We start from the raw sequence: 12501 nt of genomic DNA on the forward strand, positions 1-12501 counted from the left end.
AGAAGGAGGAGGATTAAAAAAAAAAAAACAACAAAAAGGGAGAGGGTTTATTTTTTTTCACCACAATGGATGATGTAGTGCGGGCACTGATACAAGCTACGGCGGCCCAGCAGGAGGCTACCCGTGTCCAGACAGCCACCCAACAGGAGGCAGTGTGGCTGCAGCAAGAGACTAATCGCCTGCTGATGGACCAGGCTGCTCAAGGCCGAGCTATGTTGCGGGAACTGGTAAACCAGATAAAGTCCCTTACAGAGCTGAATCGCAGCCATGATGGGACGCGGCTCATAGGGGTCAGCCATTGGCTGCAAAAAATGACATGGGAGGATGATGTAGAGGCATACCTTCTGGCCTTTGAGAGGACAGCCCTACGGGAAGCCTGGCCTCGAGATCAGTGGTCTGGCATCCTTGCCCCATTCCTGTGTGGGGAGGCCCAGAAGGCCTACCATGATCTGCCTGAAGAGGCTGCGGCAGACTACCCCCATCTGAAAGCAGAGATCCTGGCCAGATCTGGGGTAATGACAGCAGTGCGGGCCCAGCAGTATCACGGTTGGAGGTACCAGGAAGATAAAACCCCACGCTCCCAATTGTATGACCTCCTCCATCTCGCACGAAAGTGGTTGCAAACAGAGTCCCGGAGTCCGGAAGAGATACTAGCGGTTCTGGTCATCGACCGATACACGAGGGGACTACCACCAGACCTTTGTGCCTGGGTAAGCCAGAACGAACCCTCCACCTATGACGAGGTTGTCGCCCTGGTAGAGAGGCGAAAGACAGCGAGGGAGCTGACCCGACCAGTTAAGGAAGAGGCACCCTGGGTTAAACTAGCAGCACCAAGCCCTAAAGTTCGGGTGACTGGGCCACCAGGAGGGCTCAGGTGGAAAAAGAGAGAGGCTGAAGGCCCATCAGAGGCCACAAAGAGTCGAAGCACTGAGGAAGAAGAGGATCGTGATTTTAGACTGCCCAAACCAAGAGACTGGGGAACGCCTAGGGCTCCATACAGATGTTATGCCTGCGGGGAGTGGGGACACATAGCTGCACAGTGTCCCAATGCTGAGGAGCCTATGCAGTGTAACCTGGGGAACTGGGCAGATCCATGCTCCCTAATCCATCTTGTGGGGGTCTCACTAACCCCACATATGTATACCAGACCAGTGAAACTAAATGGGGTAGGGACTACGGCACTGGTTGATTCGGGGAGTGCCATCATGCTTATCTCAGGGAAGCTCGTGAAGCGTAGTCAGCTGCTGCAGGCTAAACGTACGGGGATAACGTGTCCATGGGACAGTTAGTTACTACCCCACCATCCCAGTAAAAATCGAGATCCAAGGGAACACTACTGAGGTAGCAGCAGGTGTAGTCCCTAAACTCCCATACTGGGTGCTCATAGGGAGGGACTTCCCAGGGTTTGGAAACTTACTCCCAGTTGGGGGATTGGAGAAAGATGGGGACCCTAAAATTGATGAGGCATCCACAGCAGACTGTCAACCCCCAATCTTCTCTGAAATATCCCCAGATTTGTTCTCCACTCCCAGACAGGGTAGAAAGACAAAGGGAAAGAAGGGCAGCTAAGGCCTTGGGAACCCAAATACTGACCCAAAGCCAGAGGGTCGCTCTTGTAGGTAGGTGGACCCACGCAGCTGAAAAGGAGGCCATGCAGGAGGGAGAAGCACCTGAGTCTGACCCCCACCCTAATGCTTCTGAACCAGTAGAGGCAACAGAGACTGGGCCCCTAGATCTTGGGATTAGCCCCGGGAGAGGAAATTTTGGACGGGACCAGGCAGAAGACCCAAGGTATGACAACATTAGGAAGGAGGTGACTGAAATAGATGGGGTCCCCGTGGAAGGAAAAACCCAGGGAACAGGACCCTACTTCATAATGAAGAAGGATCTCTTATACCGGGTTGCACCAGTACAGGGGCAGAAGGTACAGCAGATCCTAGTACCTCAAAAACACCAGAACGCTGTATTAAGTCTTGCTCATAGTCATCTTTTTGGGGGGCATTTGGGGGTAGAGAAGACCCTGGCACGAGTCCTACGACGGTTCTTCTGGCCCGGAGTACATGAAGAAGTGTGGAGGTACTGTGCCTCCTGCCCGGAGTGTCAGCTGCACAGTCCCCGTCCCCACCTGAGGGCACCTTTAGTATCCCTTCCCATCATAGAGGTCCCCTTCAAGCGAATATCCATGGACCTAGTGGGACCCCTGGAGAAGACGGCTCGGGGTCACCAATATATACTTGTTGTTTTGGACTATGCTACTCGCTACCCAGAAGCCGTCCCCCTGCAGAATACGGCCTCTAAAACTATTGCCAAAGAGCTGGTGGGGATCTTTGCCCAAATGGGGCTACTGAAGGAGATATTAACCGACCAAGGAACCCCATTTATGTCGAAGCTAATGAAGGACCTCTGTACGCTGCTCCATATACATACCCTGAAAACTTCGGTCTACCATCCGCAGACTGATGGGTTGGTAGAAAGGTTTAACCGAACCCTCAAGGCTATGATAAGGAAGGTGGTAAGTCGGGACGGGAAGGATTGGGACACCCTACTACCCTACCTTATGTTCGCTATCTGGGAGGTACCACAGGCCTCAACTGGGTTTTCCCCCTTCGAGTTATTATACAGGCGTCACCCCCGTGGCATACTAGATATCGCCAAAGAGATCTGGGAAGAGGAACCCAATGAGGGGAGAAATATAATAGAGCATGTAATGCAGATGCGAGACCGGATAGCCCGGGTTACCCCTATTGTACAGGAACATTTGGAGAAGGCACAGGAGGCCCAGCGACCCTATTACAATCGCCAGGCAAAAGTGTGACAGTTCGAACCAGGGGATCGGGTTATGGTGTTGGTACCCACGGCAGAAAGCAAGCTTCTGGCCCAATGGCAGGGGCCCTATGAGGTGGTTGAACCCGTGGGGGAAGTAACCTACAAGGTGCGGCAGCCAGGACACAGAAAACAAGAACAGATTTATCACGTTAACCTTCTGAAACCCTGGCATGCACAACGGTCGAAAAAGACCTAACCCAGGAAAACAAGCCTTCCAAACAGGTGAGAGTGTCTCCCGATTTAACACATGACCAGAAGAATGAGGTTTCTGAGATGATCTTCCGGAACCAAGATGTGTTCTTGACAAAACCAGGTTGAACAACCGAGACATATCACCACATTTTCATGAACCCTGGGGCCAGAGTAACAATGAGGACCTATCGGGTGCCAGCAGGCAAAAAGGGAGGAAATAAAAGCAGAAGTAAAAAAAAAAATGCTGGAGTTGGGGATCATCGAAGAATCCCACAGTCAGTGGTCCAGCCCAATCATTCTGGTGCCCAAACCTGATGGCACCACAAGATTTTGCAACGACTTCCGGCGACTAAACGAAGTATCCCAGTTCGTCGCATACCCCATACCTCGCATAGATGAGCTAGTGGACCGTCTGGCTAATTCCCGGTACTTGACTACCCTAGACTTGACAAAGGGGTACTGGCAGATTCCCCTTGCAGAAGACGCAAAGGAAAAGACTGCATTCTCTACATCAGAGGGTCTTTCCCAATATACTGTCCTCCCTTTAGGACTAGATGGGGCCCCAGCTATCTTCAGCGCCTCATGGACAAGCTATTACGCCCGCATAACAATTATGCTGCTGCCTACTTGGACGATGTGGTCATTCATACTCCAGACTGGGAAACCCACCTGGAGAAGGTGGAGGCAGTCCTCGATACCTTCAGGCGAGCTGGCCTTACAGCAAACCCTGCCAAGTGCGCTGTAGGGTTTACAGAGGCCAAATATCTTGGCTACATTGGGGGGAAAAGGTCTGGTAAAACCCCAAGTGAACAAGTTAGAGGCCATCCAAAATTGGCCCCAACCAAGTCGCAAGAAACAAGTCCGGGCGTTCCTAGGTGTGTGGGGGGTATTACCGACGATTTATCCCCCACTTTGCCACAAGGGCAAGCCCCCTGACAGACCTAGTGAAAGCCTGTGGACCTGATCTGGTGAGGTGGTCTGACGCAGCAGAGGAAGCATTCACAGACCTACGGACTGCCCTCTGCAATAACCCCGTACTGATAGCCCCTGATTTCACCAAGGAGTTTATCCTGCAGACGGATGTATCGGAAGTAGGGTTGGAGTTCTATCACAGATGGTTGGGGAGGAGGAACACCCAATTCTATACCTCAGTCGGAAACTCCTTCCAAGGGAACAAAAATATGCAGTGGTGGAGAGAGAATGCCTCGCGGTAAAATGGGCCATGGAAACATTGCGCTACCACCTGCTCGGGCGCAGATTTGTCCTCGTGACCGACCATGCCCCTCTTCAATGGATGCAGTGGAACAAGGAGAAGAACACAAGGGTGACCAGATGGTTCTTATCCCTCCAACCTTTCCAGTTCCGTGTGCAACCCAGAGCAGGGAGCAGTCATGGCAACGCTGATGGCTTGTCACGTGTGCACTGTCTGGTGTCCCAAGCTGCCCAACCCCTTGGCGTTGAGCAGGGGGGAGGGATATGTGACAGACCCAGACCAATGGGGTACAGGAGTCTGGTAGAGGGCAAATATACTGGTCACTGGATGAGTAGTTTTCTGTTCCCTGAGTGACCAGAGCAGGGGCTGCACTAGAGTAATTAGGAACCTGCTAGAACCAGTTAAGGCAGGCAGGCTAATTAGGACACCTGGAGCCAATTAAGAAGAAGCTGCTAGACTCAATTAAGGCAGGCTAATCAGGGCACCTGGGTTTTAAAAAGGAGCTCACTTCAGTTTGTGGTCCGAGTGTGAGGAGCTGGGAGCAAGAGGTGCAAGGAGCAGAGAGGGTGTGCTGCTGGAGGACTGAGGAGCACAAGCGTTATCAGACACCAGGAGGAAGGTCCTGTGGTGAGACTAAAGAAGGTGTTTGGAGGAGGCCATGGGGAAGTAGCCCAGGGAGTTATAGCTGTCCTGCAGCTGTTACAGGAGCCACTATAGACAGCTGCAGTCCACAGGGTCCTGGGCTGGAACCCGGAGTAGAGGGCGGGCCCGGGTTCCCTCCAAACCTCCCAATTGACCTGGACTGTGGGTTCTTCCAGAGGGGAAGGTCTCTGGGCTGTTCCCCAAACTACATGCTGAATCTCTGAGGCAAGAAAATCTGCCACTAAGCGCAGGACCCACCAAGATAGAGGAGGAACTTTGTCACAGTATGTAAATGATAGTGAGATATCTTTGATTATTAATGATACCTTCTGAAGACAACCGAATAAAAATCAGGACATCATACCGGAAAAAGAGGTGATATAAATAGGGGTGGTGGATGGCAAGAGGAAGAGAAATATAACAGCAGGCAGAGGAGGAAGTCAAATACCTAGAATATCGATAGGGGACAAGCTGAGTGAGAATCTTTTATTGGACCAGCTTCTTTTGGTGAGAGGGACAAGCTTTTGAGCCACACAGGGCTCTTTGGGTCTGGGAAAGGTAACGTAAGTTGGCACCAGACCTTGCCAGAACAACAGATGCAAAACCTGCAGACATATTTCCACTGCTACAACGATCCCAATCATCACACCATCCACAACACACCTTTCAAGATCCATGGATCCTACACATTCCTACCCCAGCATGAATTCTACCTCATCCAGTGCACTAAATGCCACAATAACGATGTGGGTGAAACCAATCACTACACTCATGGGCGGAGGGTGAAGCTTCCCTATGGGGAGACTAATCCCCTACCCTACCTCTTCCAGACAAGACCATGCCCCCACTCGCTGCTCTCAGCCCCCTCTTCCCCCATGGCCCCACCGCGAGGGAAGGCTGAGAGCTCAGTCAGGGCCACCCAATGGCTGCTACTCCGCCCATCACCTACCTCATTCCGCCCATTCACCTGAGGCCCCGCCCCCCACTCACTCCTTTCTGTGCCCCCCTCCCCTCACCAAGCTGTGGCCCAGAGACTGGAAAAACTCCTCCAGCCCTGGGTTGGTGGTGGGAGATTTTTCCAGGGGCCCCAAATTGGCCAGGGCCCCTGGGCATGGGCCCCGTAGACCCAGGCAATAATCCACCACTACCCCCACCCCCGGCAGCTTTGCCTTCCCCAGCCTCCATTATGTGCCGCCCAGGCCTACATTCGAATGAACTCTCACAAGAAAATGATAAAAGACAAAAACACCCTATCACCTGTGGGTGAACACGGTTCACACACTAATCATTCCGGGCACGTCTTCACTAGCAACATTAAAGCGCTGCCGTGGCTACGCTTTAGCGTGGCTGCGTTGTTAATTTCAGTTTACATGTTTGCCAAATTATTATGTATAAAAGTTAAAATAAGTTCTGTAAATCAAAAGGCCATTTTGTTTTGGTAAAAGGACAAGGTGACAAGGTGGGTCAGGTTCTTGTTCCTCGGAAAAGGTGGGAAAATGGAAAGAGCAGGAATCTGACCTTGCCCAGCAACAGCTCCTTATAAAGACCAATGAGGGGAGGGGCCAGGGGCCCTGGCTCCCAGCTTTTGAGCTGTCAGAGGTTCAGGTGTCTAGCTCTCTCTCGTAGTGTGGTACAATCTTGGCACTAGCTATTGGCCTGCAATAGTTATTTACTAGTTAAGTTGGGGTTGTTTGTTTGTTGTTTTGGGAAAGCAAACGTGCATACACGGACCTGGTCCGATTACTTAGATCAATCGCGCACTCAGGACGATGCAAAGCGGGTTAGGGTGGGAGTTAAGATAGGGATACGTACCTGTCTATTTCATCTGTCGTCCACGGTCAGTGTTCATCGCTGGCTTCTGTCATCTGGATCCTGCAACCCCTTTATCGCTAACGTCTGTAAAGGTAGAAGAACATCTTGTATTATAAGTGCAGGTGTGTGCCTGTGTATTATTCCGAATCTCCAGAATCATTAATCCATTCCCCTTTCCCTTCCTTCCTCTCCCCTTAGCAAATAAAGTGTTGTTGGTTGTTTTACATTTGTGCATGTGTTATTCATTTGGGGTCAGCTCTGATTAATGCGCTTAAAAGGGGGACTCAGCGGGAGGTAAACTGTAAGACTCCCTGAGATCTTCTGATCAGATCAGCCTAGAAAGATAACAATCCTTACAGTGTAGTCACGGCACCAGCGCTGGTAGCTGCGCCCCTCGTTGAGGTGTTTTTTTTCCCTCAGCCTCTCCTCATAAGTCATGTGTTCCAGCCCCCTAATCATTTTTGTTGCTCTCCGCTGGACTCTTTCCAATTTTCCCACAGCCTTCTTGTAGTGTGGGGCCCAAAACTAGACACAGTACTCTAGATGAGGCCTCACCAATGATGAACAGAGGGGAATGGTCAAGTCCCTCCATCTACTGGTAATGCTCCTACTTATACAGCCCAAAATGCCATTAGCCTTCTTGGCAACAACAAGGGCACACTGTTGACTCATATCCAGCTTCTCATCCACTGTAACCCCTAGGTCCTTTTCTGCAGAACTGCTGCCTAGCCACTTGGTCCCCAGTCTGTAGCAGTGCATGGGATTCTTCCGTCCTAAGTGCAGGACTCTGCACTTGTCCTTGTTGAACCTCGTCAGATTTCTTATGAGATTTCACATCCCTATTTTGGCACCAGATCACCTTGCAACAGAGTACATCAACAGAAAAAGCAAATTTTCTTTGGTAGTGCAAGTGCTGGTGGATCACTGGAGTCATTTCACTGACATCAGCGTGGGCTGGTCAGAGAAGATGCATGATGAACACATTTTTAGGAACACAGGCCTGTAGAGAAAGCTGCAAGCAGGGACTTTCTTTCCAGACCAGAGGATTAGCACTGGGGATGTGGAAATGCCAACAGTGATCATGGGAGACCCAGCATACCCTTACTCCCATGGCTCATGAAGCCATACACCAGCCATCTCAACAGCATCAAGAAGCTCTTCAACAGGCTCAGCGGGTGCAGAATGACTGTTGAATGTGCCTTTGGCCATTTGAAGGGCCGCTGGCGCTGTCTACTCAGGAGGTTAAACCTCAGTGAGGATAATATCCACATGGTCATAGCTGCCTGCTGTGTGCTTCATAATATTTGTGAAGCAAAGGGCGAGACGTTTCTGCAGGGATTGAGGACAGAGGTGGATTGGCTGTATGCATTTGAGCAGCCAGATACCAGGGCTATAAGAAGAGCTCAATGGGGAGCTATTTGGCTAAGGGAGGCTTTAAAGGAGCATTTTAACAATGAGCCACAATGAGTAATGTGTACTGCTGTGGTGTGTGGACCCTGGTATTGTTTTGTTTTTTTGAGGGGGGGACCATGCTACGAACTTTGTAATGATTGCTGTACATTTGCTACTATAACAATACAAATGCACCTGCTATTATCTGTGAATGTTAGCAGCACCTACCATATGTTGGAGATTAATAAAGATAAATTCTGTTTCCACAAATAGATTTTTTTATTCCACACCCATGCAAACATACCTATGTAATGCTGAAGTAAACTTCATACATACGGGGGAAGGAACAGCGAATTCCTAAGCACATACACCCAGCTATGAGAGCCTTGTTGATGTATGTGCGGCTGTCACTGTGTGTAATCTCCTACATGGTAGAGTGCTTGGGGTACTGCTGCGACCCTGGAAGATACTTGGAAAGTGTGTGTGGGGGGGGGGTAGAGGGGGAAGTGTAGGGAGGTCCTGGAATGCAGTTCTCTATGGGCTCTAGGGCAGTGGTTCTCAAACTTTTGTACTGGTGACCACTTTCACACAGCAGGTCTCTGAGTGCGACCCCCCTAATAAATTAAAAACACTTTTTAATATATTTAACATCATTATAAATGCTGGAGGCAAAGCGGGGTTTGGGGTGGAGGCTGACAGATCGCAACCCCCCATGTAATAACCCCCTGAGGGGTCCCAAACCCCTGCTCTAGGGGGAGGCGAGCATGGATGGGTTGAGCCTGAAGTTCAATCAGAGACCACAGCATATCTGTTTGCTCCCTGAACTGCACCATCATCTCTTACTGCCCATTTCTCCTGTCCATGCTATCCCTCTGCATTTTGTCATTGATTGCAACCCTCCAAGCCCTCTCTCACAATCCAAAGCACAGTAGGCTTACAGGACATCCTGGAACATGTCTTCCCTTGTCCTCCTTCTTTCTCCTAGTCTGACCAAACCACTCCACTGGTGTGGATGGAGAGACTCTGAAGACCATATCTGCAGCTGCTAAAGAGACAATGGACAGAAGTACTATTGTCAGTGCTTTCACTCCCCTTGACCCACACAAATTACAAGCACAACATTCTCATTTCCTCTTGGGACTCTTAGAGCGTGGCAGCAACCCCAGCCATGGTGAGTATGGCCCGGGGGAAGGAGGCAAGTTGGGGATAGCAGTGGGGCATCAGTACAAGCAGATAGGGGTATTGTATTGAATACTAGCACTGTTTTCCACAAGCAGTGGTGATTTTAGCTGATATCTCGCTCTGAGGGTAACCAAGGCTGCAAGGGAATAGCTCCCACACATGTGTGGCTGTGGCCCCCCACGCCATTGGATCCCCTGGTCTGCTGTCCCACATACTCCTACTTCTCCTCTTAATTGTCCAGCACCTTGTCCTCAGGGTTCACTGTGGTAGGGCATGGCTACACTTGCAGATGTAGAGCGCTGTGAGTTAAACCCGCCTTCAGAGAGCACAGTAGGGAAAGTGCTGCAGTCTGTCCACACTGACAGCTGCTTGCGCACTGGCGTGGCCACATTTGCAGCACTTGCAGCGGCATTGGGAGCGGTGCATTATGGGCAGCTATCCCAGCATGCAAGTGACTGCAATGTGCTTTTCAAATGGGGGGGATGGAGTGTGACAGGGAGTGTGTTGTGTGTATGTGGGGGGAGAGAGAGTGGGTTTTTGGGGGGCTGAGAGCACGTCAGCATGCTGTCTTGTAAGTTCAGACAGCAGCAGACCCCTCCTCCCCCCACCTCTCTCTCTCACACACAGTATTCCACACTAATGGCTTGCATGCCGGCTGTCAGAAATGGAGCTTTGAAAGGGCATTTCCGCATTCCTACAGGAGTTCAAAACAATGACAAGAGTGGCCACTTGATTTAAGGGGATTATGGAACATTTCCAGAGGCCGATCAGAGCACAGTAACCTAACACCTCGTTCACACTGATGCCCATGCATTGTGGCCAAGGCGCAGCAAACGTTATTCCTCTCGCCGAGGTGGAGTACCAGCAGCGCTGTAGCTGTGGAGACAGAGTGCTGTACATGCCTTGCCAGTGTGGACTGGGAGTGAGCTAGGGTGCCCGGGGCTCCTTTAATGCGCTGTAACTCTCAAGTGTAGCCAAGCCCATAGTGTGTGACTCCAGCTCCCCCGAAGCATCCACGGGGCACTTGGTAGTGCAGGTGGGGTTGCTGCTGAGGGTGGCATGCAGCTCTTTGTAAAAGTGGCATGTCTATGGCTCTTCACCAGAGTGACTATTTGCCTCCCTTGCCTTCTGGTATACCTACCAGAGCTCCTTGATTTTCACATGGGACTGCTGCATGTCCCTGTCATGCCCCTTCTCCTCCGTGCCCTGAGGGCTCTGGCCGTAGATGTCGACGGTCCTATGGCTGGATCGGAGCTGTGCCTACACAGCTTCCTCTCCCCACAGACCCATGAGATCTCCCACCTTCCATGTACTCCAGGCAGGAGCACGTTTGCTGCATGGAGCTGGCAAAGTTAGCTGGGCAGTTGCTATGTTAGCTCTCCATGCCAAGCAAACAGGAAGAGCAATTAAAAAAATTCCGAGGGCTTCAAAAGGGGAAGGGCATGTACCTGGCTGCCAGGCAGTGGAGTTCAAAACGGTGGCCAGAGCATTGTGGGACACCTCTTGGAGGCCACATAGGTCAATGTAAGCAATTCAGTGTCTACACTGACACAGCATTGCCCTAACTGCATTGATCTAAGCATTATGCCTCTCACCGAGTTAAAGTTACAGGAGGAACAGTGTACCGGAGACGCCTCCATAGTTTGGTTGATGTAAGCTGCCTTACGTCAATCTAACTCTGTAGTGTAGACCAAACCTTAATCTTATTCTAATCAGAAAATAAACAGATTTTTCTCTTTTTTCCTCTTGTGTGTGCGTGTGTTTAATGGTTCTTTTGCTTCGGTTCTCATTGCATACTTATCACCGACCACAGCCACCTTCACCCCTCAAACTCAGTTCTCTTGGGCAGGGGTGGCAGGTATCAAGGCTGTGGCCTTGCCCATGTTCTGTCCCCCCTACCCTGAAGCCGGTGGGGATTCAGCTCAGCCAGGGGCTTGCTGGTCCAGCCAGTGGGAGTTGGGCCAGCCGGCGTTGGGCCTGCTGGGGAGGCTCAGGCCGGGCCGGCACAGCTCAGGCTGCGGGGGGTTCCGGGCTCAGGCCGAGGGGGGGAGGAGAGACTTGGGGGACGGGCCTCAGGCGGAAGGGGTGGGGCCGGCAGGCTAACTTCCCCAAAGGGGGGGTTCATCCATGGCCCATGCTCTTGGGCGTGGTTCAAGCTGGCAGGAGCAATCTCAGCAGCAGGGACCCTGATGACATCATTCATTAGGCTGTTGTCTAAAGTTTGTAGCTGCACAGTCTCTCCCCTGTGCTGACTGACCTTGCTCTTGCCCCTCCCTGGAAGCCTCTTCACTTCAGCCTTATTCTACCTGCCCTCTCTCTTCTCTAACCCTGCACCCCCATCTCTCCTCTCCCTTTCTTTGTCTTTCTGTTTAACTAACCCACTCCTAACATAACCCCACTTGAATTTATATAAACAAAACCAAACCCTCCGGGGGGAGAGGGGGAATTATGCCACTAACATTCTGATTGCAACTGTCATTCTGCTGGTATGTCATGTCCCTTCCCCCTAACCTGTGTCTGTCTTGTCTTTAGACTCTTAACTCTTCAGGGCAGGGACTGTCTAGTACTCTGCATTTGTACAATGCCTGGCACAATGGATACTACAGGAATTCATCCCTTGGCATCTCCCCATTGTGCCCACCAGAACCATACCTTTGCTCACCACACACTTGCTGCAAGAAGAGAGGACTCTTTTGGTTTGTGCCTTTCAGTTTGAATACCCGAGTGGGGTGAGGTTCTAGTCATTAGCTCTCCTTAGAGGGTTTTGCTCTCTTGGTACCTGCCTACAAGAAGTTACTTAAGCAAGCTGTCTCCTTAAAATAGGTTTAGTTACAGTTAAAGTAAAAGAGAGGGTGCATTATATTCCTAGAAATCAATTATTCACTGTTTCTTTTGGCCAGCCAGTCTCAGATGCACTCTCTCCTCCTGTGTCCTAGGGTATGTCAACACTGCAGTTGGGAGATTTGAGTTCAATGTGGGTAGAAATACCCGCACTAAGTTTAACCTAAAAATAGCACTGAAGAAGAGTGACTTCAGCACAGGCTATACAAGCCTGCCTGGAATTCTGGGTGATAAACATGTTTCTAAGCCCACACCCTTGCATCTTTCCTGCTATTTTTAGTGAGCTAGCTAAATTAAAGCTAGTGCAGGTACGCCTACACACGCTGCAAATCACACTTCTAATTGCAGTGTAGACATATCCGCTGTCCCATATCACTCATCTCCCCCACCCACATCAGTCC

At 50.8% G+C, this 12501-nt stretch overlaps 1 long non-coding RNA gene across 2 annotated transcripts in view; it reads right to left on the reverse strand.

Moving 5' to 3' along the window:
- The window catches only part of LOC122174713 (uncharacterized), a 38789-nt gene that overhangs the window by 11949 nt on the left and 14339 nt on the right, over window positions 1-12501 (reverse strand). The window contains exons 1-2 of one of the 2 annotated variants that reach the window (XR_010598786.1): window positions 9016-9124; window positions 6686-6769 (exon numbers count right to left, since the gene is read on the reverse strand). This is a non-coding gene — a long non-coding RNA (uncharacterized LOC122174713). Of the gene's footprint in view, window positions 1-6685; window positions 6770-9015; window positions 9125-12501 lie in introns of those variants that run through there. The other variant, XR_006176910.2, reaches the window with a different exon arrangement.

The sequence above is a fragment of the Chrysemys picta genome, chromosome 2 (assembly GCF_011386835.1).
Source record: "Chrysemys picta bellii isolate R12L10 chromosome 2, ASM1138683v2, whole genome shotgun sequence".
Taxonomy (NCBI): domain Eukaryota; kingdom Metazoa; phylum Chordata; order Testudines; family Emydidae; genus Chrysemys; species Chrysemys picta.